The sequence below is a fragment of the Diceros bicornis genome, chromosome 5, assembly GCF_020826845.1.
Source record: "Diceros bicornis minor isolate mBicDic1 chromosome 5, mDicBic1.mat.cur, whole genome shotgun sequence".
NCBI lineage: Eukaryota > Metazoa > Chordata > Mammalia > Perissodactyla > Rhinocerotidae > Diceros > Diceros bicornis.
Genome location: NC_080744.1, coordinates 35,668,568 through 35,695,483, shown reverse-complemented (window position 1 = coordinate 35,695,483; position 26,916 = coordinate 35,668,568). Strand labels below are relative to the sequence as shown.

At 33.8% G+C, this 26,916-nt stretch overlaps 1 long non-coding RNA gene across 3 annotated transcripts in view; it reads left to right on the top strand.

Moving 5' to 3' along the window:
• The first annotated feature begins 1,275 nt into the window (after positions 1-1,275).
• The window catches only part of LOC131405934 (uncharacterized), an 82,050-nt gene continuing 56,409 nt past the window's right edge, over positions 1,276-26,916 (top strand). For all 3 annotated transcript variants that reach the window (XR_009220035.1, XR_009220036.1, XR_009220034.1), the window contains exon 1: positions 1,276-1,401. This is a non-coding gene — a long non-coding RNA (uncharacterized LOC131405934). The remainder of the gene's footprint in view (positions 1,402-26,916) is intronic.

The following is a 26,916-nucleotide window of genomic DNA, read 5'->3' as shown; positions in this document are numbered from 1 at the left end:
AGTAGGAAGGATTGACAAACCACAGTCCCTCTCCATGGAGAGCAGGAGTGCAGACAGTGAACAGAAAGAACTTAATCAGGATTGCCACCATCCCAAGGATGACAGAGAAAGCAGCCATTATAAGCCAGAGTAGTTTTTGTTTTTCATGTTGTAAGCTCCCTGTTGCAGCAGAAAAGACCAAATCCTCCTCAGAAAATAATAGGGATCCATTGACTCTAAGGCAAGAATGTCTGCTTAATAATGGGTCAAATATTTTTTTCTTCAATATGAGTTTAGACTATACTATTTCTAAAAATATATACATTTTTTATGTTTGAGAGACAACTTGCCTTCAACAGTCAAGTATTAAAAAAAAATCACCAACAGTGCCTCCTGCACTGGTGGAGAAGATCCGAGAAGTAAAATCTTCTCTTGAGACAAACAGTAGAAATTGCTTTGTGGTAGGGGACTCAACGTTCAGTCCAAGAGGTTTGAAAAAGAGAGTGCCTGCAGACCTACCTGAGAATCCGGGGGAAGGCAAGAAGCATTTAGGTTACCCTGACTTTGAAAGATTGTGAAAGATTATGTTTCTGAGTGCCAGTCATTTTCCCCTGGTGAGCTGGGTCCAATTCTTCATTATGAAATTTACTTATACCTAGAAAGCCTGGTCCTTTGTTTTTTAGTATCTGGGAGGAGGCAGGATAGCAAAGAGAAGATAGGTTTCTTCCCACTCTCTCCCCTCCTAGACTCTAACACAGAAGGAGCATCTCCCCATCAAGTGGACTATGACTTGAATTTTCAGGTCTTGACTGAGAGAAAAGGAGGACAGGACTGCCATGAACTGTGGAAACCGCCAGACTCTTGAGAAGTCTTAGAGAAGAAAAACAGTAGTACCAAGGGGGAATGACCGTCTGAGGTAGGGGAGGGACTACGATGCTCCAGGATTAACATGGAGAGTAAACCACCAAATTCAGCATTGTCAAAATTACGAAGCAGCACTTGTGTAAAATGTTCTCTTCATATGATTTATTTCTGTCTACATGAATTATATGTCATTCAATGTAAATTTAAGTACAAAAGAGGTGGATGCATCTCTGCTGTGGACTGAATTGAGTCCCCCAAAATTCCTGTGTTGAAGTCCTAACCCCAGGGTGCCTATACTGTATTTGGAGACAGAGCTTATAAAGAGATAATAAAGGTTAAGTGAGGTTATAAGTGGGGGACTGTAATCCAATAAGACTGGTATCTTATAAGATGAGGAAGAGACCCCAGAGATCTCTCTATCTCTCTCTGTAGACGCATACAGAAGTAAGCCCATGTGAAGACACAGTGAGAAGGTGGCCATCTGCAAGCCAGAAGAGAGCCCTCACAGGGAACTGAATCAGCCAGCACCTTGATGATGGACTTCTAGCCTTTAGAATTGTGAGAAAATAAATGTTTGTTGTTTAAGCCACTCAATTCATGGTATTTTGTTATGGAAGCCTGAGAAAATTAATACAATCTCCTCTAGAAAGCTTACTGACATTTATTAAATGTTCATATGGTGAGAAACCACACCTGGCTTCTTCCTTCCACTCTGGGTATTTGCCATACTACTAGTTACAAAAGCTTGAAATGTTGGCCTCTTCCTCAACCGCTTTTTCTCTTTCTCCACAAGTAATTAGGTACCAGTGTTGTCTAGTATTCCTGAATAATGTCTAATTCTAGTTAAGATTATTTTAGTTGTAAGTAACAAAAACCTGCTCTAACTGACTTTGAAAATTCCTAATTTCTTCTAACTTATCTTGCATTCACTTTTATAATATTTATTAGATACCATACTTATCTGATACATAATATTGCTACTTGATGTCACTGTGAGTCCCTCTAGAGCATGGATCTTGTCTCCATATATATTATACACTTGAAGAGAAACTTATAGAGGTGAGCCCAAAATTCTGAGTCCCTCTTTCCATTTAGGGTATTTTCTCAGTCCTCAGCCTTGTGAGGCAACCTACTTAGAAACTGGACAGAGTGCAGCCACTGAGGCAGAGAATACAACAGAGATTTTGGAAATCTCCTGGGACTGGAAGAGATAAACATTGAAGTCTGGGCTTCCTAAAGTAACCAGGGCATGAGGTCCAGATTCCAGAAAGAAGGGAAACACAGGGAATTAAGTTTGACACCATGCACCAATTCTCTCTTTGAAACATTAGTCAATTATTAAGCTGCACAGAAAGAAGCTGAAAAGCTGGGGAGAGCTTTTGCCCATCCCATATTGTGAAGACGTACAAATGGAAGTTAAAGATGCATCAAGGAGGTGCTCTGGTAAATATCCTAGCCTCTTAGTGGGCCTCTTGAAAAGATATACCTTAGTACTCTTAGTACTTAGAATCAGAAGTAAACAGAGCCTTAGAAAGTCCTAAACTCGCCATTGTGTCAAAATGTTGTTGAACTGAGGTGATTTGCTCCAATTCTTGAAACATGCCAGAGGATGAGTTAAATCATCTCTTGAGATTATAACACATCATTCAGATCCTGTATGATTTTTCATACTATGTATCTGATGTTCAAATCAAAATTATGAGGCCTACAAGGAAACAAGATCAAGAGCAAAATCAGAAAATAGACCAATAGGTGATTCTGAATGACAGCTATCAAACAATAAGTTTAACTGTGTTAACATGCTCAAGAAAATAGATAATAAGATTTGATATATTTGCCAGAGAACTGGAATCTATTAAAGAAATACACTATTTCTAGAACCAAAAATGTAATAACTAATATTGAGAAATATAGAGTATGCATTCTTTTTGTCTGACTTTCTTCACTCATCTATGTTGTTGTGTGTATCAATAGTTCATTACATTTTTATTGCTGAGTAGGATTCCATAGTATGGATATACCACAATTTGTTTAAGCATTCATTTGTTGACAGACATTTGAGTCGTTTCCAGTTTTTGGCTATTACAAGTAAGGCTACTGTAAGAATTCATGTACAAGTTTCTATATGGATTTATTCTTTTTTCTTCTTGGGTAAAATACCTTGGAATATAATGGCTGGATCATTTGGTAGAAGGGGAGAATCAACATTTTAACACTGTTGAGTCTTCCAACACATAAATAAAGTGTATATCTGCATATATTGAGATTTTAAAAAATTTCTCTGAGCAATGTTTTGTAGTTAACAGTGTACAGGTCTTTTATATATTTTGTCAGATTTATTCTTAATATTTCATATTTTTGATGCTCTTGTCAATGGTATTTTAAATTTTCATTTTCCAATTGTTAATTACTAACAAATAAAAATACAAGTAATTTCTATGCTCTGATTTTATATCTGTCACTTTACTAAACACACTTATTAATTCTAGTACCTTTTTTGTAGTTTCATCAGATTTTCTACATAGATATGATGCCATCTGTGAATAAAGAGAATATTACTTCTTTCTTTTCAATCTGGATGTTGTTTATTTCTTTTGCTTGCCATATTGCATTGGCTAGAAATTCTAGTATAATGGTGAATAGATGTCGTGACAGCGGACATCCTTAACTTGTTTCTTATCTTAGGGGAAAGTATTTAATCTTTCATCCTTAAGTGTGTTGTTAGCTGTAGGCTTTCCACAGATTCTTTTTATCAAGTTAAGGAAACTCCATTTTATTCCTAGTTTTCTGACAAATTTGATTGGTCATAGATAAATGGATTTTCTGAAATGATTTTCTGAGATTGAGATCATTATATTTTTCTTTTTTTTTTGTTAATATGGTGAATTACATTGATTGGTTTTCAAATGTTAAACCAACCTTGCATTCCTAAGATTAACCCTACTTATCAGGATGTATTATTTCTTTTATGTATTATTGGATTCAGTTTGCTAAAATTTTGTTCAGAATTTTTTTATCTATGCTCCTGAGAAATATTGGTCTATAGTCTTCATTTCTTGTAGTGTCTTTTTACGATTTTTGTTATTAAGGTATGGCCTCATAGAACTAGCTGAGAAGTAGTTCCTCTTTTGCTGTTTTCTGAAAGAGTTTTCATAGAATTTTATGATTTCCTCCTTGATCTGTTTGGTAGAAGTTACAAGGGAAGCCATCTGGACCTGGAACTTTCTTTGTGGGAAAGTTTTTAAGTAAAATTTCAATTTCTTTAACATAATGTTTCTAAACTGGGACAATTTTGAACACCCACTAACCAGGGAGCATGCTTCAATTTCTGCAGACATTTTTTAGTTGTCACAACTTGGGGAAGGGAGACTGCTACAGGCATCTAGTGAGTACAGGCCAGGAATGTTGTTAAACACCCTACAATGTGTAGAACAGCCTCATTACAAAGAATTAACTGGCCCAAAATATCAATAGTGCCAACTTTGAGAAAGCTTGCTTTAATAGATGTATGACTACTCCATTTATCTATTTGTCCTTGAGTGAGTTTCAGTAGTTTGTGTCTTTCAAGAAATGTCCATTTCATGTACAGTGTCAAATTTATTGGCATGAGATTGTTCATAACATTCTCTAATTTCCCTTTTAATATCTGTAGAATATGTAGTGATATCAACTCTCTCATTTCTGATATTGTTAATTTGTGTCCTCTCTGTTTTCTCTTGGTCAGTCTGGTTTCAGTTTTACCAATCGTATCAATCTTTTCAAAGAACCATGGTTTCGTTTCATTGATTTCTTCTACTGATTTTCTGTTTCACTGACTTCCACTCTGTTCTGTATTATTTCCTCTCTTCTGCTTGATTTGAGTTTAATATGTTCTTTTCCAGTTTCTTAAGGTGGGAGTTGAGATATTTATTCAAAACTTTTCTTCTCTTGCATGATAGGTTTGTAGTGCTATAAATTTCTCTTTAAGTACTGCATTAGAGACGTTCTGTAAATTCCGATATGTTGTTTTCTTCTTCATCAAGTTGAAAATAATTTTTAATTTCAATATGATTTTTTTTTACCAGAGATTATTTAGAAGTCATATTATTTAGTTTCCACATAATTGGGAGTTTTCTGAGTATTTCTGTAATTGGTTTCTAATTTAATTCCATTGTGGTCAGAAAACAATCTTTGTTCTACTTAAATCACTTTAACTTTATTGAGACTCATATGTGGCCCATAATATAGTGTATCATGGTAAATTTTAATTTGCACTTGAAAATAATGTTTATTCTGTGGTGGTTGGTTGAAATGTTCTATAACTGTCAATTAAGTCAAAGTGGTTGATGGTGTTGTTTAGATCATCGTAGTATAATTTTTTCTTTCAACTGTTCAAATCAAATATTGAGGGAGGGTTATTGAAATCTCTGACTATAATTGTGTGTTTGTCTCTTTATCCTTGTGGTACCATTAGTTTTTGCTTTATGTATTGTGAGGCTCAGTTATCAGTTAAATGTTTAAGATTATATGTCCTCTTGATAAATTTAATTAAAATGAACTTCTTTATCCCTAGTAATATTCTTTGCTCTGAGGTCTACTTTATCTTGTATTAATATAATCACTCCAGCTTTTCTTTATTAGTGTTAGCATGGTTTATCTTTTTCTTTCCTTTAATTTTAACCTATTTCTGTCTCTATATGTAAACTGAGTTTTCTTGTAAGTACCATATCGAGTCTCGCTTTGTTATCCAGTCTGACAATCTCTACCTTATAATTGGATGTTTAGACAATTTACATTTAATGTAATTATTGATATTGTTCAGTTTAAGTCTCTTATTCTGCTATTTGTTTCTATTTGCCCTTTTTCCTCTTTTACTGAATTCTCTTTGATTAATTGAGCATTTTTTGTTACTCAGGTATATTTCCTTTACTGACTTATTAGTTATAACTTATTTATTTTAGTATTTGTTTTACAGATAATAGTACCGTCACGTGCCACATAATGACATTTCGGTCAATGATAGACTGCACATACGACAGTGGTCCCATAAGATTAGTACCATAAGATTAGTACCATATAGCTTAGTTATGTAGCAGGCTGTACCATCTAGGTTTGTTTAAGTACCTTCTATGATGTTCTCACAATAATGAAATCACCTAACAATGCATTTCTCAGAACATATCCCTGTCATTAAGCAACACATGGCTGTATACGGTTTTAACTTATCACAGCCTATCTTCGAGTGATATTATGTCTCTTCACATGTAGGATAAGAACCTTGCAATAGTATACATGCATTTTGCCCCTCTCAGCCTTTATGTTATTGTTGTTACGTATTCCACTCATTTACATGTTGTGAACCTCAAAACACATTGTGATTTTTTTTGTTTATTTGTTTAAATGGTCAATTACCTTTTTAAAGATTTAAACGATATAAAAATATGATATATTTATCCTTGTAGTTAAAATTTCTAGTGCTCATGATTCCTTGTATAAATTCGTGTTTCCACTTTGTTTCACTTTCCTCTTTCTGAAGGACTTTATTTATAAGATGTGTCTGCTGGTGGTGCTTTTCTTCACCTTTGCTTATCTGAATAATTCTTTATTTAATCTTTGTTTTTGAAAAATATTTTTGCTGGATATAGAATTATAGGCGTCTCTCTTTCGTTGTTTCTGGTGAGAAACTGATGTTGTCATCCTTATCTTTGTTCCTCCCTGTGTAATGAGACTTTTCTCCTGTGGCTGCTTTTAAGCTTTTCTCTTTATTTTGACTCATTTGGTTATTATGTGCCTTAGCACAGTTTTCTTCACGTTTATTGTGCTTAAGAGCTTCTCGGATCTGTGGGTTTATAATTTTTTTAAGTTTGGGAAGTTTTCATCTATTATTTCAAATAATTTCAAAATTATTATTTTTTCTGCCGTCCCCCCACCCTACTCCTCCTTTGGGGACTTCAGTTACACATACAGTAGGTTGCTTTAATTTGCCCCATAGCCCCCTGAAGTTAATCTTGTTTTTAAAATTCTTTCTCCTCTCTTGATTCATTATAGATAGTTTCTACTGCTATGTCTTCAAGTCCACTAATCTTTTGATCTGTGATATCTAATCTGCCCTTTATTACACCCAGTGTATTTGGATCATTTTATATCTTCCATGTCTCTTTTCTTTAAAAAGCAGATTTATTGAGGTATAATTTACACACAATAAGGGTCACCTGTTTTAAGTGTACAATTCAATCACTTTTAGTACTTTGTGTAGGCATACGTTTTCATTCCTCTTGGTTAGATACCTAGGAGTGGAATTGCTGGCTTAGAAGGTAATTCCAAGCTTAACAGTCTAAGAAACTATGAAAATATTTTTCAAAGTGGTTGCACCAGTCTACATTTTAACCAGCAATGTCTAAGGCTTCTAGCTTTTGTATATATTCACCAACACTTGTTCTTCTTTGTCTTTTTTTTTTATTATTGCCATTCTCATAAATGTGAAGTGATATCTCATTATGGTTTTAACTTACTTTCCCCAATGATTAATGACGTTAGACATTTTTTATGTACTTATTCGCCCTTTGTATATCTTTGGTGAAATAGCAATTCCAGTCTTTTGTTCATTTTTAATTGGGTTATTTGTCTTTTTATTATTTTGAGTTGTACAAGTTTGTTATATAGTTTGGATACAAGTCCCTTATTGGATGTATGAATTGAAATATTTTCTCTCAGTCTTTGGCTTGTCTTTGCACTTTTATGATGATGTCTTTTGAAATGCCAAAGTTTTTAATTTTTTTCCTTAATCCTTCTGCTTTTGGTTGCTGTATGTTAGAAATCTTTGCCAAACTAAGACATGAAGATTTACTCCTTGTTTTATTCTAAGAGTTTTATAGTTTTAGCCCTTACATTTCTGGCTATGATCCATTTTGGAGTTTTGGGGTCTTTTTGTCTACTTACCTTTTGGAATGTCTGGAATGTAGTTATAACTGTTTTAATGTCTTTGTCTGCAAATTCTAACAGCTGTATATGTTCTAGGTCTGTTTCCATTAGTTGATTCTTTTTATCCTCATTATGAGTTATATTATCCTGATTTTTTGCATGCCTGGTAGTCTTTGATTGGATGCCAGACATTGTGAATTTTATCTTGTTGCATGCTGGATATTTTTATATTCTTATAAATATTCATGAGCTTTTTTCTTACAATCAAAACGATGTCATAGGTTAAGTGGCAACATTTTTTTTCTTTCTGAGTGGTACATAAAATAATGGTGTACCATTATTACTCAATTGATTGAATTTTAGATTTAATGAAGCCATATAATTCTGAATAAAAAATACTAGAATTGAGAAATGGAAACTTTCGAAGCACAGACATTGTTTTCATGCCAGAGAATGGTGTAATAGCAGTCTGAGGCTTGCTGTATCAGGGACCTCTAATATTCAATGATAAATTATTGCTCCAGTATAAAACTTCCAAACATTCACCAAAGTCGCTTCCAAACATTAATGTCTTGAGTGGAAAATGAAGTGACTTTGACATTTTGATGGACATCGAGTCCAGGAAAAAGAATGAACATGTGGGAGAATACACGAATTAGATCTAGAATTCAGCAGAAACAGGAACATATGACATGAAATTGCCATGAAAACTTAGGTTCTTAAAATTTCTGCAATCTTGGGAAGATCATTGGATACATCTAGTCAATTTCATTTAATCTTCAAAAAACAGAATGATACCATATGATACCTATGTAATACATACATTTTTTGTGCACCTAGTACATGCAGGTTACTATGAGTTAATTTAGATGATGAAAACAAAAAGCAAATGATATTGCACCAGATCTCAAATCAGTATATTTGTATATGTATATGTATGTGTATATATACATACATACATAAATTGTTATATTAAAAATATAGATATCTAGGGAATTATCACAAAAATATTATATTAAAAAGTTGTAAAGATTAAAGATAAAAACTTTGAATCCATAATAAGCAAAGGTCATCAAAATGTGATTCAAAAAGAGAACTCACTACTAAGCATAGAATCATTCTAGTAATCAAAGGCATGCAAATTAAAACATATGGTACCATTTTTTATCATAGCCAATTTGATTAAACACGCAATATCTAAATATAATGTCTATGAAAAACTGGTATTCTTATACACAGCTAGAACCATTCTAAATTGATTTAATACTTTTGGAAAGATAAATAATATTGACCACTTTTTATTAAGCTTTTCTTTGTGCTAAGTTTTAACATATTATTCCTAATTGTTACAAAAACGCTACAAGTTGGTGGTATTATACAATTTTACAATAAGAAACTGAGTTTACAAGAGATTAAATTATATCCTTAGAACCACATAAATAGGCAAATTAAAATTTGCATCCGGGTCTATGGCTCTAAAGCTTGTATTCTTTCAATCACATTATTAACGTTCACATTTCTTGAGCCAGTAATTTCCCTTTGGAGAATTTATCTTTAAAACAATCTACATATTTAGAAAGCCATAATCATATATATATTTGAAACGGCATGAAATATAATAACAAATTGTAAATAATTTACTGGTATTGCAATAGTGTATAGTTAAATAAATCTTGATATATCCACTTAATGGAGTATTAGCCAGAGGTCTTTATAGACTGTTGTGATGTGGAGAAATATTTATGACTTACCGTTAAATAAAAGCTCAATGTGAAAACTTATATAAACAGTATTTTTGTAAACATACAACATAGGCTTACGAAAATTAGGAGAAAAATATATATAATTGATCATAGTTTTTGGATTAGGGCATTGCATTGTAATGATGTTTTTCTCTATTTCCAAACACTTTAATGTTATTTTATTACTTTTGTAATTAATTTTTTCAAAGATAAGCAACAGTACAGAGAAATTGGCAAAAAGTGCCAAAGAATACCATAAGCAAGTGTCATAGACTTTGAGACGAGGCAACAAATGATCGCCCTGGTCACAGCCACAAGGGACAGTTACATAGAGGAGACTTGAGCACAGTTTTGAAAAATGAACAGAATTTAGATAGATAGAATGCTGGTTTTGCCACATCAGGTCTACAAAGTGATGTCAAATATCATATGTCATTGTTTTAAAAAGGAGCAGGCATTTAAGTATCAAATAATTCACTTGGGATCTTTGCCCTCTCACTGTGATGGAAATAGGGTTGGCCTGGGGGCTTTGGATGAGGCAGTGGAGGAGAAATGATGTCTCAGTTCTTCGTTCTGAATGATTTAAATTTTATCGCACACCTCTTCTCTCCATTCAGCCTCTCCTTCTTCACGCCTCTCCTCTGGGAGGTAAGAGCATGTTATATTAAGTGGTCCTAAGAAGGTGCAGGAAGGAGCAAAATACTATTAGAACATGCTTCTTTCTGCTACCTGACTTCAAGTGATATTTTGGTTCTATTAACCTCTACCAGTCATTCTCAGAGACAGGTATTCAAAGTCTGCTTATCATCTCTGGGCTGAGCACAAGTTGGAAATGAATTTCCCGAGCTGCTACATTTACTAAATACTGTTCTATTTCCCAGGGTAAGTGACCTCACTCATTACCAGTAGATCTGGAGATCAAAACCAAGAGTTAGATGGTATATAGTTTCACTGAAGTATGCCTTTCTAAATTTATCTATTTATTTGACTATAACAAATAATTCATTTTTGTTTGACTCTAACAAGATACTAAAACATTGTGCCTCTTGTGTTTATGGGTAGAATAAAAAGCAACTAAAAAATGAGGTCAGGGACGGAGTGGAATTGTCATGGGTGTTTCAATTCACATGTTGATAAAATGTGTAAATAACATTATAATTATTTCTCCCAAATCTTCACTTTCATTGAACAGTAATAGAGCAGTATGCAAGTAGGGTTGCTTGTTTTTAAAGCAATAGTCTGAAGTCATCTCTCTTCATCACCAACATGAGAAGAAACAGAAAAACATGAAAGACATTCCAACTGCTGGCCTTAAGGGGCCGTATAGCATTTCCTGCTCTCCACCCAGCCTCCCCAACCACTGAATAAAATAACCATCACGGAATGGGACTTTTCTCTTGCTTAAATTTGGTTTTAAAGTGAAGCGTAACTTTCTGAATAATTATTTTGAGCTTGTAAATGGTGTCTCTCTATAACCAACCAAGCATATAACAAGAAGATGAAGACGAGACTTATTTTCACTTCATTTCACTTCTTTGTAATTGACAAGCTCTCGCTGGGTGTCAACTTTAAAAGATGACAAATCCTAAATCTTAGAGGACCCAATTCAATAGTTCAGCTTTCTAAATTGTTTGCAAATTAATCTACATTTTCAAATGAGTCAGGCATGAAATATAAGATGACATCTATATTACAAAAATATTAATTTCCTTGTCTTTCTCTTTTTCCCAGTCAAAGACAAAAGGTACACTTAAAATGTTCATTTTGTTAAGACATTGTGAAAATGAACATGTAGTGTGTATTTCAGCGGCTTGGCTTTTTCTATTTTTTTTTTTACACTAATTCATTTCCATTTATTTAAAAATGTAAGTTATCCAGTTTGTGAATGCTCTGTGTGTTGAGGAGGGAAATATTAAATTTGTGAGGTGTTTTCAATACGTTACATTTTTTAACGAAGGCTCATTTGGGTTCAAGGAATTAAATAGTCCTTTGAGGCCTGCTGATTTAAAGGCTAGTCTGTGCCGCCTTCTCAAATAGTCCTTGCCTCAGTTTACCTATGTGTAAGTAAACACTGCTGTGTTGTGTCCATGCAAGCCAATTAATAGTTGTACAGTGCCCCTCACATTTTTAGTTCCTAACTGAACTTGCTGTAACACTGATGTCACTGGTCTGATTTCCTGAAGGCTATGAAATATAAGATAGACATTGTGGTGGGGTTTTCTGTTCTTCAAAATGAAATTTCAGATAATTTTTAAACTGCATTGATTAAACATATATTTTGTGCCTAACAGTTAACTCCAATATCACTATCAAAAGAAATTGATCTAAATTAATTAATGATCATTAGGGGACAGTCAAATCATATTTCTCTTAAAGAAATCACATTTCAGATAACACAATTTCCTTAGTACTTTAACATACTCCATTAAGGAAGGCTAGAAAAATATCACCATTTCAGGAAATAGTGCGGGGAAGAATTTCCAAGTTGTTTTAGATATTAGATCGTCCTTGACCAGCTGTCACAATTGTCATTATCAAATATTATTGAACATAAAATTAATATAAATGAAATAAATTAATAAACGCAAACCACCCATTTCTATGAGCACGATCACTACCCCTCTGGGACAGGATACTGTGACTAGTGAAGCAGTCAATTAGGTCACGGTTTAATTCAACAGCGGCTTGTTCATTTAGGAACTCTATATAAAAGCATATATTTGTAGAGCTAAGAGAAACTTTACAGGCCACTTCCTCCAACTTAATTATTTACAGAAAAACTGAGGCCAGGATAATCAATATAAATCCAAAAGGGAAAATTGTTATGGAAATATGTACTTTAGAAATGGTCTTTTATATATTATGCACATTTCATTATGTGTATTAGTGAAGAACCTAAAGGTGACTTTTTGCTCATTAATAGGTTCATATCAGAGAGCAAGACTATGGCCCTAACACTGAGCCCTCACAGTTAGGCCAGGTAAAGGGATGGCCCAGAAGCTCAGCTCCTTGAGTTGCTGATTCAGCTGCTGCCATCAAAAGGGGATAGAATTTTTATCTGATGTGAGTCAATGAAGGGAATATAATGTAATGCGAGAACTCCGGGATCGAAGAACAGAGGAAGAAACCAGAAACTCTAATTTTGGGTTCCAAAACAATTATGCATGAGTTCTTCTTTGATTTCAATGGTTCTAACATTACCGTTTCACTAATTAAAGTTGAATCTCTTGACTGAACATTCTTCATTGAACTATGCTGAATGTATTTCTAAAATGCTCCGTCTCACCCTGGCTACACTACACCAATAATTTCTATATCCTGCCATTTGGACATGGTGTCTTGAATTCAGACAGTGTTAGTTACACACATGGGTTATAACAATTTGTTTCTTCTGCCTTCATACTCGGTCCATTCATAAATTCTAGCAGTAATAGAAATTATTATATTATAATATACTTATTCATATAGATATCTGTCTTCTCCCTTAGATTTTGTGATTTTTGAGGGCATGAATTTCTCTTTTTCCATAATGTCAAATAAGTACCATGAACAGAGAAGATGTTAAAAACAAATTTTTTTTAATGAATGAATGTGAATACATTTCTGGGATTATCAATTGTTCTTCTAATCTGCCAGCTATTTATCCTCCTTTCAGGTCTATCATAAAGTTAAGAAAATACATAAATGTATCTAAAATGTTATAGTCACTTTTTCTTACTCTCCTCTGAAACTTTCAGTTGGGCTATAGCTTCTATGAAATATTGGTATATAGACACAGCCATTTTGCAAAGCAGCTATATCTGATTCTTTCCTTTGCCTGAAAGAATTTCCGGCCTGATAAGAAAGAAAAAAAGTGAGATTATCTAAGGAAGCAAAGACACTAATGTCAATTGATGAAGGTTTTTGATATCCATGCTATAGCTTTCCTCCATTGCTCTGATAAATACTTGGTTGTTCAAATTGTCATCACTCCAAATACCTGTACTTGAAAGATCATTAAAATACCTGGTTAAGAGAGTCATTCATAGAATAATGCCTAGCAAAATACTCTACGCTTATGGGAAACTCAAAAAGATTTATTAAATATCTGAAAGAGACAGAATGATTGTGGATTTAGTTTTTCTTTCCCAGTTCTATATTCCCTCTAATAGGCTCTGACCTTTGGTACTGCTAAATTACTGCTCATTGAAAGATATTGTGGACAATCACGCATCTACTTCAACATGATTCTATCTGTTCATTTGATGTTCAGAGCTTTCTCACGGTCTCTAGATTCTGTCCCCTGGTACCTCTCATGGTATAGACAATCTCTTTGGTTTAGAACAAGGGTTGGCAAGCTCTTTCTGTAAAAGGATAGATAGTAAATATTTTCAGCTTTATGAGCCGCATGGTCTCTGTTGCAGCTACTCTATTCTGCCATTATAGCATGAGAGCAGTTGTAGACAATACATAAAGAAACTAACATGGCTGTGTTCCAATAAAACTTTATTTACAAAAACAGGTGGGAAGTTGGATTTTGGGTCATAGGTTGCCAATTCTTGGGTCTTCTTTTCCAATGTCACTTACAACTCACATTGTACTAGCCTTTCAGGTCTGGGACAAATACCCAGTTATGATTCTAATTCCATACACTTAAAGTATTTTAATCTTCTCTTATAATTCACATTAGCACTCTGCCTTAGTTTTCTTATTTGCGGAGTAATGATAACATGCTATTTCTACATCTTGTGTGAGGATGAAATTACTACATGTGAAAATATTTTTTATCACTTGAGAAGGGCTATGTAAAACTAGCATAGGATTATTTTGGTGGCCAAATCTGAGAGATTATTCAAAGTTCTTAAACTATTGGTCTTAGAAATGAGAAGTTTAAATATAAGGAAAAAATCATGACATTTCTGATGAGATTTTTCAAATGTGATTGTGTCAAAGTGGACAAAACACATGCTCAACCTATATTAAACAGCTGCTGAGGGAATCTTTGACTTCTTGGTGTGCTAGTGTAATATCCATTTAACTTTAGTCAGTGACTCAAGAATTCCTCAAAGTGAACACAACTGCAAGCAGTGGATTCTCACTTTACACACCATTTCTAAGTAAGAAATAATTAAATGATTCAAAAATGTCAAGGAATTTGGTCCAATGGTTATGTTAACATAAATAATTATATGATTCTAATCATACCTTTCCAGTCTGCTCTGATCATTTCTAAGCAGATTTTATTAGTTTCTCAAAGTCATGAATTTATCTTTAATGTATAAAACTGCTTTTAAAAAAAATCTAGCAGCAGAAGCCAGGAAGAAAATGGAGTACACATTCACTGAGCTGTGAAATGTGAAGATCTATTCAACTCCATTAACTACAAAATATACATCATCTACTAACATACTGGACAATGAATGACTCTATATGGAGCGCTGCATGTCCAAATTACTGCAAGATGAACACTTTGGTAAATGTTAGATGCTACAGATAACGGTTTACATATTTTAACAGAAAAGTAAGCGGTGATGGTCTTGCAGTCCTTTCACAACCTTAATTCCCTCCAATTCCAGTGAGCACTAGAGGAATTTTAGAAAATTCTCTGAAAGAATCATCCATAACCTTATTTCCAGGATAGAGAAAGGTTAAATTATTAGCAACACTTTTCATTTTAGAAAAGTTTAACCCATGTGGGCTTTAGAATGATTTTTATTTATTAAACATCTGTTATTTAATAGATGTAAATTTTGTGTGACTAAAAGTAGTAACAGGAAAATAAATAAGTAGATTTTCCAGTATAGCAAAAAGCTTAGTGATGTTTTGTCAACATGATACTTAGTAACTTTAAAGGAAATGATCCACACTTGTTTTTATTTCTTAAATACTTTTCCAATTATTGTTATGATATATCAATATTTAGAAAGCTCTTACAAAGATTAAAAATAACTTTTTTCTTTATTTTCTGGAAAAGGAATTCATTTTGGTTTTTCTATTGTAAGATAGATATTTTCTGAGTTTCCAATAGGGGAAAAATACTAGACTGAATATGTCATCATCATAATCAGCAAAAATGCTTATATGCTTAATGCGTGACCATATTATGGACACAAATAGGTTAAATAGATAAATGTCATATCTCTCTCTCATAGAAATTATTTTATACACACATACACACAGGTTTATATGATTGTATATATGAAATCAGGTATTTATACATAAAACAATAAATAATTCAAAGCAACATAGGCAAAGTGACAAATAAGCAGTAGTTGAAATAATTGAAAGAGGAATTCAGAAAAACTAGTGGTATTTTCATTATAATATGTAATAATACATAGTATATTCACTTATAATAATAATCTAGCACTTACTGTGTGTTTACTATGTGCTCAGCACTGTTCTACGTTCTTTCCATGTATCATTTATTTCTCATAACCTTCTTATGAGATAAGCTCTGTTACTCCTGCCATTTTACAGGTGAGAAAACTGTAAATTAGAGAAATTAAGCAAGTTTCCCTAGTTACAAAGACATAAAGTGAAATAGTCAGCATCTAGTCCCAAATGGTCTAGCTGCTGAGTCCACATTCTGAATTATCAAGCTATACTTCCTCCCTCCCAATAACACACTTTTACCAGTACAATGGCCTTTGACTTTGGTATGATTGATTTTGAAATCCTTGTGTATACTTCTTCTAACGTCCCTGACTCATATGATCAATTTTGAACAGCTCAGAATATCATACATTTCATATGGCATCTTTAAAGCACGTGCACAATTTGTACTTTTGAAAATACAGTTAATAAGTAGATATTTTGAATTCTCACAGGATAATGTTTGCCTTTATCAAATGATTGATCACCACTTTTGAGCAGCAGAATTTACACAAATATTTGAATATTTTAATGCATTCTTTCATTCTTAATTGGAACTAAATCATGGAAATTCTAATACTACATCCTAGTTATGAGAAAGACTTCAAAAAATTAAACTTGATCAACCAAAGTTTGAAACCCCTAGTAGCCTAAAAACTCCGAGTCTTTAGCCTCATTCATGTTTTCGCTAGACTTGAGCCAATTGATTTCACTTGTAAAAGAAAAGATCAATATTTACGACCATGTATGAAATCCTGGAAATATATCCTCAGAAATTGTACCTAGAAGCTAGGCATATTTTAGAGTTCTGTAATGTTTGCTCTCTCAGAAGCTTGCCTTCCTCCATCAGTGCACAATACAGAGGTTTACTGTTTACCTCACATGTTAAGTTTTCTTGTGCTGATTTTCAGAACATGTTGTATATTAAATTCATGAACTTCCTGAATAATACTACGGTATTTAATTCTATATGTTGAAAGTCTATATAAGCCTTGGAAATATTTTCATCATATACCCTAGGTAAAAAAAAAAATATTTTTATTCCTCTTTTTTGACCTTCTATGAATTGTCTGGCATAGGAGGAAGATCTATAATGTAAGTTATGGCCACTTAGTCACGGGAATTGATTTGTAAAGCTATCACCAACTTTAAATTTAGGGAGAAATAAAGAATCATCAATCAAAAATGGTTTGTACATTACTCGTTTTGAAGGAAATTTCCAGTTTCTATAATTATGATCTAATATACGAATACTAGGAACTCAAAGGTGTCATTTCAAATGTTTTAGACAAAGCCTAATAAGAATATCTTTTAGAGAGAAACAATAATAAAAACGATTTTCATACAAAATGATAGGAAGAAAATATAAAAATGTGAATAGTAGTTATTTGTGGGTGTTTTCTCCTTCTTTCCCACTTTTCCCTATTTTCAAATTTTCCTACAATAATCTGAGAGCAATTACACTAAAATTTGGACTTGGGCATTTGGTGTGAATAATTGGGCAGGTCTCCTATTTAACCCACAAGCAAATCTTTGTTCTAGAAATCTTTATATCTAATCATTTCGGGTGGTAAAGATGTTACATTTGCAATATTTTGAATTAAAAACTACTTATTTCCTGTAATTTATTTGAAATGAATTTAAATCAACGGAAGTGGAAACCACACATTTATTCCATATCCATTTTATTAACACTTTCTACAATGCATTTCAGCTTTGGAAACAAGTTTATATAGAATCTCAGTGTAGCATCCGAGGAGAAAAATAATGCAGTCTGAATCTGATGGCTTTCTCTTCACCAATTCTTTGAATTATAATTCCTGTGTATTTCAATCAATCTCCTTAATGGCGCCAATCATTTTTGTGGGGTCAGGATTTTGCCATAACATAGATTAGTATGGTGTAATAATTTTTCTTTGTTAGTGCAGCATAACTAATTAAGTACTTCCTTTTAATGTTTGATTGAATTTGGTAAAAACCATAGTTCAAACAAATGAAGGTGTGTCACTGACCTCAAATGGGACCTGGGTTTAAGGAAATGATTTGATGGAGCAACGGAATTAGTTCTTTTCCTCACTCTATTTTTATCAAGATATGAAATATCTCAAGCTGGTTTTAAATAATGAAAGTGCATTTGTAAGATGTTTATTAAATTGTAAACTTTCTAGCTCTGATGCAAAATTTGAAGGCAAAACAATTTTCTTTGTATATATTATACATATGATTTATATAGAAATTTTATAGATTTTTCTTTCAAAATGTTATTAAATCAGGACAACTGCTTGCTATGTTTCCATTTATCATAGTGTCACTTTATTTCAGGATTGTCATGTGAATAATAGGCAATCAGGATTGAAAGTTTTACAAAATTGCAGTCCTCTAGATGTTACAATTAAATTAATTACAAATCCAGAATAAACAGTTCTTAATCACACAAAACAGTTCTGCCACATTATACACACTTTTGTTATGATGTAAATTGAAAGCCAATGGAATATTTTTTAAAATAAATAAAGCCGCACATTCACAAGGCTCCAGCTAACCCCTCATTAATAAACAGATGCACTGAAAAAGATGTGCCCCAAACATCTGCTCTTGCTAAAAATGACATCTTATTTTTCAATTTTAATATTAACAATTTGCAATCTAAATAGTACTTATTTCCCATTTTTATATGAACAGTCAACAGCTAAATAATTCTTAAGTACTTTATTCACAGGCAAACCAACTTGACAAAATGGGCTGTTTTCAGGAAAGGTTCAAGGAGATAAAGGCAGTCAGGGTGTCTTAGTCCATTTGGGCTACTATAGCAGAATACCACCGACTGGGTGCTTTATAAACAACAGAAATCTATTTCACACAGTTCTGGAGGCTGGGAAGTCCAAGATCAAGGAGCTGGCAGATTTAGTATCTGGTGAGATCCTGCTTCCTGGTCCATAGACAGCTGGGTTTTTTTTTGTGCTGTGTCCTCACATGGCAGAAGGGCAGAAGGAGATCTCTGAGTCTCTAAGGGCACTAATCCCATTAAAGAGGGCTCTACCCTCATGACCTAATCATCTCCCAAAGGCCCCACCTCCAAATACCATCACATTGGGGATTAGGTTTCAACCTATGAATGTGGGGCAAGGGATACAAATATTCAGTCTGGCACAGGGGAAGATAGATCTTACAACTAATCAAGAATTATATGAAGATCCAGGTCCTGCAGTGCTGGAGTTAGGAGTCGAGTAGGACCCAGTGAGTCCTTAATCTGGATCCCATGTGTGATGGAAAGGAGACGGGTAAGAAGAGGCTGATGTAAAGCTGCAGGTTAGAGGAGAGAAGAGGGTGAAATGAAGAATTTTCCTCTACCAGCAGCTGGTGACGAGGAAGAGAGAGAGAGCAGAGATTCTTATGAATAATAAACCTATCAATGGCCCCATTATTGATAAGCAAAAGAACTAGAACTGCCTTTGCACATGCCCAAGGTCTAATAAGAACTAAGAAGAGGTCATTTGAATTGGATTCCAGTTTTTCTGGGTCCACAGCTTGTCCTCATAGCCACTACCCTAATGCAAAGACCTGAGACCGTGTCTCCACTAATATCCTGTGATTCAAACTATATTTCATTCTCTGGACACAGAAAATTTCCTTCAAAACAAGGTGTACTTTTTAGCTATTTTGTAAAGTATTTAGAGCTAAACTTCGTTCTCTTCCATTCAAGTGTACCAGTGCAAGTCAACTTTTCCTGGGGATATTCAGGACTCTTCCAGGGAAATTACAGTCTTCTTGGTTTTCTTATAGGCTCCAATGAGGAAGCTTGGATTTTTTTGTTGTTTTGTTTTGTTAGGTCTGATATTCTGCTAGATTGAAGCTGCCATAACATGTAAAGACCTTGACAACAATTAGCTATGAACCTTAATAAAAGAACAATCTATATATGATGCTGCTTCTCTGGATTTGAATCCTGTAAATACTGGAATCTTTTTGGGGAGGGGTACACTTAATTCAGATATCTTTCTATAAACATACGTAGAGATGTTTCTAAACGTCAGACTTTGGGAGATGACTAAAGGATTAGTTGAGAATGTCAAAAGCTATGCTTTGGAGTGAGAAATCCACTCTGTATTATGTAAAATATTATCTTAAACAGCCATACATATTACAAACTATAAATAATGTATAATTAACCTCAGATATAAACCTTTAGTTTACCTCACTACTGGAATGAACAAAATGATCATCTCTGGAATGGTCTGGTCTGAATTCTTCTTCTCCTGATGATAACATTTATTCGTTATTTATTTATTCACTCAAACACATATATTATGAGTAAACACAACAGATGCTGTCCTCGGAACTGAGGCTGCCTGCTCCAATCCCTGTTGCTAAGAGTCTTATTCTCTATTAGAGCCACTCTACTTGTGGATCTGTACCATGTTAAGTCAAGTACAGGGTTATCATGGTAACTCATATGAACGCAAGGAAACTCAAGCCATTTAAATGTCTTGGAGAATCAGGAAGGACTCTCTAGAGGAATTCTAGTAGAAATTGAGACATGAAAGAAGAGCAAAAGTTAGGTAGGGAAAGAGATAAAGTGGGAGTGTTCCTGATAGAGGAAATAGTACCTGCAAAATCCCTATTTCAAGGCCCTTGCTTGGAATTTATGTCAAGTACAAAATTAAGATTTTATTTTTAAAGAGTCTTTATTGCTATGTAGCAAAAAGGCTTTGTTTCCTTCCATTGAACTGTGCTATATAGCATTGCTTTTGTTCATTTTTATCTTGGGAATGGCAGGTGCTAAATGTCCATCTCGTTTTTTCTTTCCAAGCTCTTATGTCTGCCTGAGTGCTTGGTGTTCTCTGCTGAGTTCTCTACAAAGAAATGAAGAATGAATGAAAGAATAATAACCACACTCTTTCTCTGGATCTTGATTAAAACAGACAGTGTTTCAGATATTGGGAGAAAAAATATTTTGATATCTATACATCGGCAGCAATGAAAGTATTTTTAGGGACAAATGAATGATTTTAGAAGATGAAACTGACATTGGCTTGCTGATAGATTTGAATAGAGAAAAGTTTGCTCAAAAATTTGAATAAACTTTTATACAATTCTTTCTTACCAGAGAATGCATAAGAATCTTGTAGAAAACTTAGTGATATTTCACATGCCCAGTGGCCACTCTACACCTAATCTTGGAACATTAAAAACAATGTGCAGCCCTTGTTAAGAGCCATTGACTGAGTGTTGTAAGGTTTCAGTAGCACCACTCAAAATAAGTTAAAAACAATAGCATTTCTTTCCCAAAGCCAATATATTACATTAAGAACAATATGATTGATTACTATAATTATCTGTTTATGGGCATTTCATGTATGTTTATGTTCTGTCTGTTCTTTTCTGAGAGTTTTTCATTGATTTTTTTTCAATCCTCTGTTTTAAAATGACTTCTTTGTTTTGATTTATGCAAAAGATAATATTTTTTCAATGTTATTTATCAAGAACCTATTATATGACTATACTCTGCTAAGTATACCAGCCTACATACAATCTTCAAGAATTTTATATTCTACTAGGATAAATAGTCAAGGAAGCCAACAATTATAATATTATATTACAAAATATTGACAAAAGATACATACAAAAGATATTCTAGGGGAAGGCTATACTTGAGAACTAAGTTCACTAGGCAAGGTGGAATATCTTGGAAAAACTGCCAATGAATTAATGAGTTTTGAAAGATACAAAGGAGTTAGAAAAAGAAAGATATTCTATGCCAAGAGAATAGCATGCAGGATGGCTCAGAGTGGTGAAAGAGCCTGAAAAGAGCATTTGAAGAACTCAGAATAAGTTTTATATCTATGGGATGAAGGGTGTGCACTGGAACGGTAGTTGGGGATAGGGCCAGAGACCTAGGTAGATCCGCATCAAGAAAAGCTTTGTTCCTTGAGCTGAGTGAGATCTTTATCCATAAAGATATGAATAGCTATTAAAGAATTTTAAGTCAAGAATAATATTAAAGGATTTGTGTATCAGAAGAGTAACTCAGGAATTAAGCCATATGGAGGAGAGGCTGGGGATGGAATTAGAGCACTGTTCACAGTATTTCTGTCGAGCTTTGTTGCTGTCAGAGATGCTACTAGTCATACAAAGTTGAACAATATCTTGTCAATGACCATAGGTATATTAATTTATTTACTCATTTGCTTATTTATCCCCTGCCTTTTTGAAACAGGACTGATCCAATGTTGTTTGATACCTCATCGGGGTTGGAGACGGAGGATAGGTAACATATGAATATAAGTACCTAGATTACATAGAAACACATACCAAATGCAGCTGAATTGTTTAAAATAATTGTTCTAAGACAGTACAGGCAGAATCAATTCCAACTGAAGTGATTAGGAAACGCATTAAGGGAGCAAAGCCAAGGGAGAGAGTTCTTCTTGTGAAGAGAAACTTTATAGTCACTACTTTGAGGTTCTCCAAATATCCTAAGTTCATTCTAAATTAAAATTACACACCCCTGGAAAAAATAAATAATTAAAAATGGAACTTATTATCAATCAGGAAGAAAAAATGTTTTGATATCTACTAAGGGGATTATTCCATAATAAAATATAGGATTTACAGATGCTTTCAAAAAGAACATTTCATTTTGCACATTATAAATATTCTCTTTTTTTCACCAAAATCTTTTTTCCCAGTGCTTTTTTCATTTATTCTTGATTACTTTCCCCGCCTCTTTCTGAAGGTTTGTTGTCCCAAATGTCATCTCAATGATCTACTGCCAAATACAAGGAATTTTGCCATGAAATTCAAAATGTTTCCATGTTTTATGAAGTCAGGAATCTCATTCAGTCAGCTACTACATTCAAAGAGGCTAGTGATACAGAGAAGAATGATAACTGAGACAGACTGAAAACAGGAAATATAAACAGAGACTTGCCTCATCAGATTTTTTTCTTCTACTGACATTGCATTTTGCCTAGTTCAGCCTTCTTTAAAAAGGGTATAGTTGATTACAAATTAAAGATTACTGTGTGATCTTCTAACACAGTCTTTAAACTTTGGCTAGATGTGATTACCAAGGAAAAGAGCAATCTTGGACTGAAAAATTCTCCTTTTGTGAAGCCTTTGAATACAGCGGTAAATACTACTAACTGATGTTTTTTGTCTGGAAACATCTGTATGGTGGATGTGTTTCAATAGGAAGAGATTAACAGAAGGAAATGTAAACATATCTTTATTTCAACTACAAAGATCCCTTTGTTTTTTTGGAACCAGAAGTTTAAGTAAACTTCTTAAAGTCGATGTGTATTGGTCTAGTCCGTAGTCAGCAAGACACAAAAATCTACCAGCTAAAAACAATTCAAATTCTAAAATGGGGGTTGGAAGGAGAACTATCCAAATCAAAAGTAAATCCAAATAAATTAGATTTTGAAATAATTTAGAAACGTTATACAAAGAGTCATGGAAATCTAAATACTGTACAGTGACTTACAAGAACTAGAAGAAACATAGAAGAGATAAAATATAACGCTCACAATGAAGATTACAACATATAGCATTTTATGTAATCCTTCCCATTAAATTCTAAATCTAAAAGCCACAAAGTTATTAACTAAACATTATACAACTTGCTGAGCATTGGGAGTTTTAAGCTATGAGATATTTTCCTTCCTATAACTGATTTCTCTCAGTAAGTAACCTTAGTCTGAAAAGATGATAAAGAGGATATGAACTTAAACCTTAAGTTAAATAAATGCAAAGGAAATTATTATAAATTTCAATAGCTGTAGTCAATTCTGCTCTACAGCTCCCCAGGGTCTCTGAACAAGACTCTTGACTGAGTTTTTCAAGATTGTCATTCTTAAGAAAGATGCAAAAACTCAAAATCTCCCAGCATCAATCTTGAAATTGAAATACCAATAATGTAGTTGATAGATTGCATCTGAATACACTAATTCTGGATTCACTGACATGAAGAGTGTTGACTCACGAGGATCAATGGAAACATCAAGAAAACTAAAATAGAGAAAGCATTGTAGGATTTGCCTGATTTCTCCTAAATCAGAGGTTTTCCTCAATCACTCTTGAACTCTCCACAGTTCCCTTTTCTCCTCGGTATCTCTGTAGTGGTGCACACTGAATCCAAGTGACTGTACACTCAAGGAAAAGTCATGCATTGCTTAACAACAAGGATATGTTCTGAAAAATGCCTTGTTAGGTGATTTTGTTGTGTGAACATCATAGAGTATACTTACACAAACCTAGATGGTATAGTCTACTACACACCTAGACTATATGGTACTAATCTTATGGGACCACTATTGTATATGCCGTCCATCGTTGACTGAAACATTGTTATGTGGCACATAACTGTAGTGGTAAGAATAATTTGGTATTATGAGCTTCTCTCTATAGCAGAGACTGTCTACAAAGCACCAAAAGTAGGTACAGCCCAATTCAAACTTAAACCCCAGATAAAGTAGATACAAATCTTTATTTAAATTAGTACCTAGAACCAGATTAATTTCTTCTGAAATTTTTTTTTTTTTTTTGTGAGGAGGTCAGCCCTGTGCTAACATCTGCCAATCCTCCTCTTTTTGCTGAGGAAGACTGGCCCTGGGCTAACATCCGTGCCCATCTTCCTCCACTTTATGTGGGACGCCGCCACACATGGCTTGCCAAGTGGCGCGTCGGTGCGCGCCCGGGATCCGAACCGGCGAACCCCGGGCCACCGCAGTGGAGCGCGCGCACTTAACCACTTGTGCCACCGGGCTGGCCCACGAAATTTTTTTTCCTTTAACACTAACCATATTTTCTACGTAGAATCATATGTATTTCCCTCGCAGCTTTCTTTCTATTCCTTTTCTGATTCTTACCTTGATGTTCTTTCTCATCCTGGATCCTAAACACCTTCCAAACTGCAGTGCTTGACTACTTTCCCACCTCTACACTCTTCTCAGAGCAAAAAATTTCAAAATAGGAAAATAGATACACTCCCAACAAAATATAAATGATAAATGTTGACCCAAGAAGAATAGAAATTTTAAACATATCAATAATTATAGAGGAAATTAAGGTCTTGTAATTTAAAAAGGCAGAAGATTAGATGCAGATGTAACTTTAAAGGAGCATACAATTCTTTTACAGGTACACTCTCCCTTATCCACAGTTCTTATATCCAAAGTAAAAAAATAATTCATTTGGTAGAAAAACCTGCCCTCTTAAATCTTGTCCCATTTAATACGAATCATCACACATTTTCTTCAGAAATATTAATGTGATTACAGAGTACTATGCCAGATGCAGCATCTAAAAACAAAATGTTTAAGTATTTTTTGTATATATGTATATATTTTTATAAAATATATATTATATATAAATTATCTATAAAAGTATATATAAAAATTATGTTTTATAAGAATATATATTTTACATTTTTATATTTATATATAAATATGTATATATTTTACATAGCAAAACAAATCCAGGAATATCATTTTAAATAATCATTTCTACCAAGTAGATTTAGTCTAGGAATGCAAGGATAGTTTTGTAACAGAAATTTTATCAACATAAGTCATTTAAAATGAAAAAAGATTACATTAATAGATATTGAAAAGATGTTGGAAAAATTCAGTTTGCTATAAATGATTTTTTTAAAAGACCTATAGTTGAGCAAGAATTTGAAAAAACATTTCTATGTAAGTTAAGAAGCATTTACCAAAAGCCAAGAACAAGCATCAAATCAAATGAAGAAATGTTAATAGCTTTTTTTTTTTTAATTTTGTTGTGAGGAAGATCAGCCCTGCGCTAACATCCAATGCCAATCCACCCCGTTTTGCTGAGGAAGATCAGCCCTGGGCTAGCATCCGTGCCCATCTTCCCCTATATGGGACACCACCACAGCATGGCTTGACAAGCAGTGCGTTGGTGCGCGCCCGGGATCCGAAGTTACGAACCCCGGGCCGCTGAAGCAGAGCGTGTGCATTTAACCGCTGTGCCACTGGGCCGGCCCCCAATAGCTTCTTTATTTATCTTTTTAATAAGACAGGGATGCTTCTGTCACTACTAGTATTGTTTTTGAGGTTCAGTCAAATGTAATATGATATACATAATATAGAAGTACCAAAAAAGCAAAGACATCACTACTATTTATAGATTATATAATCATATTTTTAGAAAATCAACAAAAATGCTTTGAAATAATAATAAAATTTAGTTGAATGCCTGTCATTGAGTCACTGTGCTAGTCACCTAAACTTTCTCTGCTTCAGTTCTTTCATCTGAAAAATGGCGAAATAACATCTAACTCATTGGGTGGTTGTGAGAATTAAATGAGTCACATTTATGTATATGTATATACACATATATGTATAGTGCTTAGAATGCCTGGCTCTATGAGTGTTATCTATTGTTGTTGTTGTTGCTACTATGATAGTTAACATGCGTATATTCAAATCAGAATATATATCGTATTTGAGTATACATATACGAATGGTTCTCAAATCAGAATTTTCTTCCCACTAGGCTACTGAAACAGTACTTGTCAAAGTCACCAACAATCTATTCTACGTATTCAGTGTTCTCTTTTCTATTCTCATCTTAATTGACTCCTCAGTAGCATTAGACAAAGTCGACCGCTTCTTTTTCCTGGAAACATTGTCTTCCCTTGGCTTTAACAACACTAGACATGTTAATTTCCCTCCTATCTCACTGGTCACTACTCATTTGTTCACACTAATGGCCTCTTCGCCTTTGTCTGTCTCCCAATGTTGGAGTGCTTCAAGACTTAGGAATTAAGCTCTGTTGTATAGCTGTGTACTCTTCCCCAGGTGGTCTCATGAGGAAATCAATTTAAAATAAATTATTGGCTTAGCACTTATAACCATCTGATATATGTGTATGTATTTATTTTCTATCTTTCACCACCTGAATATAACCTGCACAAGTACAAAAAACTTCTCTATGTTATCCACTATTTTATTGCTAGTACCTAGAGCTGTGCCTGATAAAAAGTATGGGTCCAGGAAATATTTGTTGAATAAGTTAATGAATGAATAAACACCACTCATAACTAGTTAGA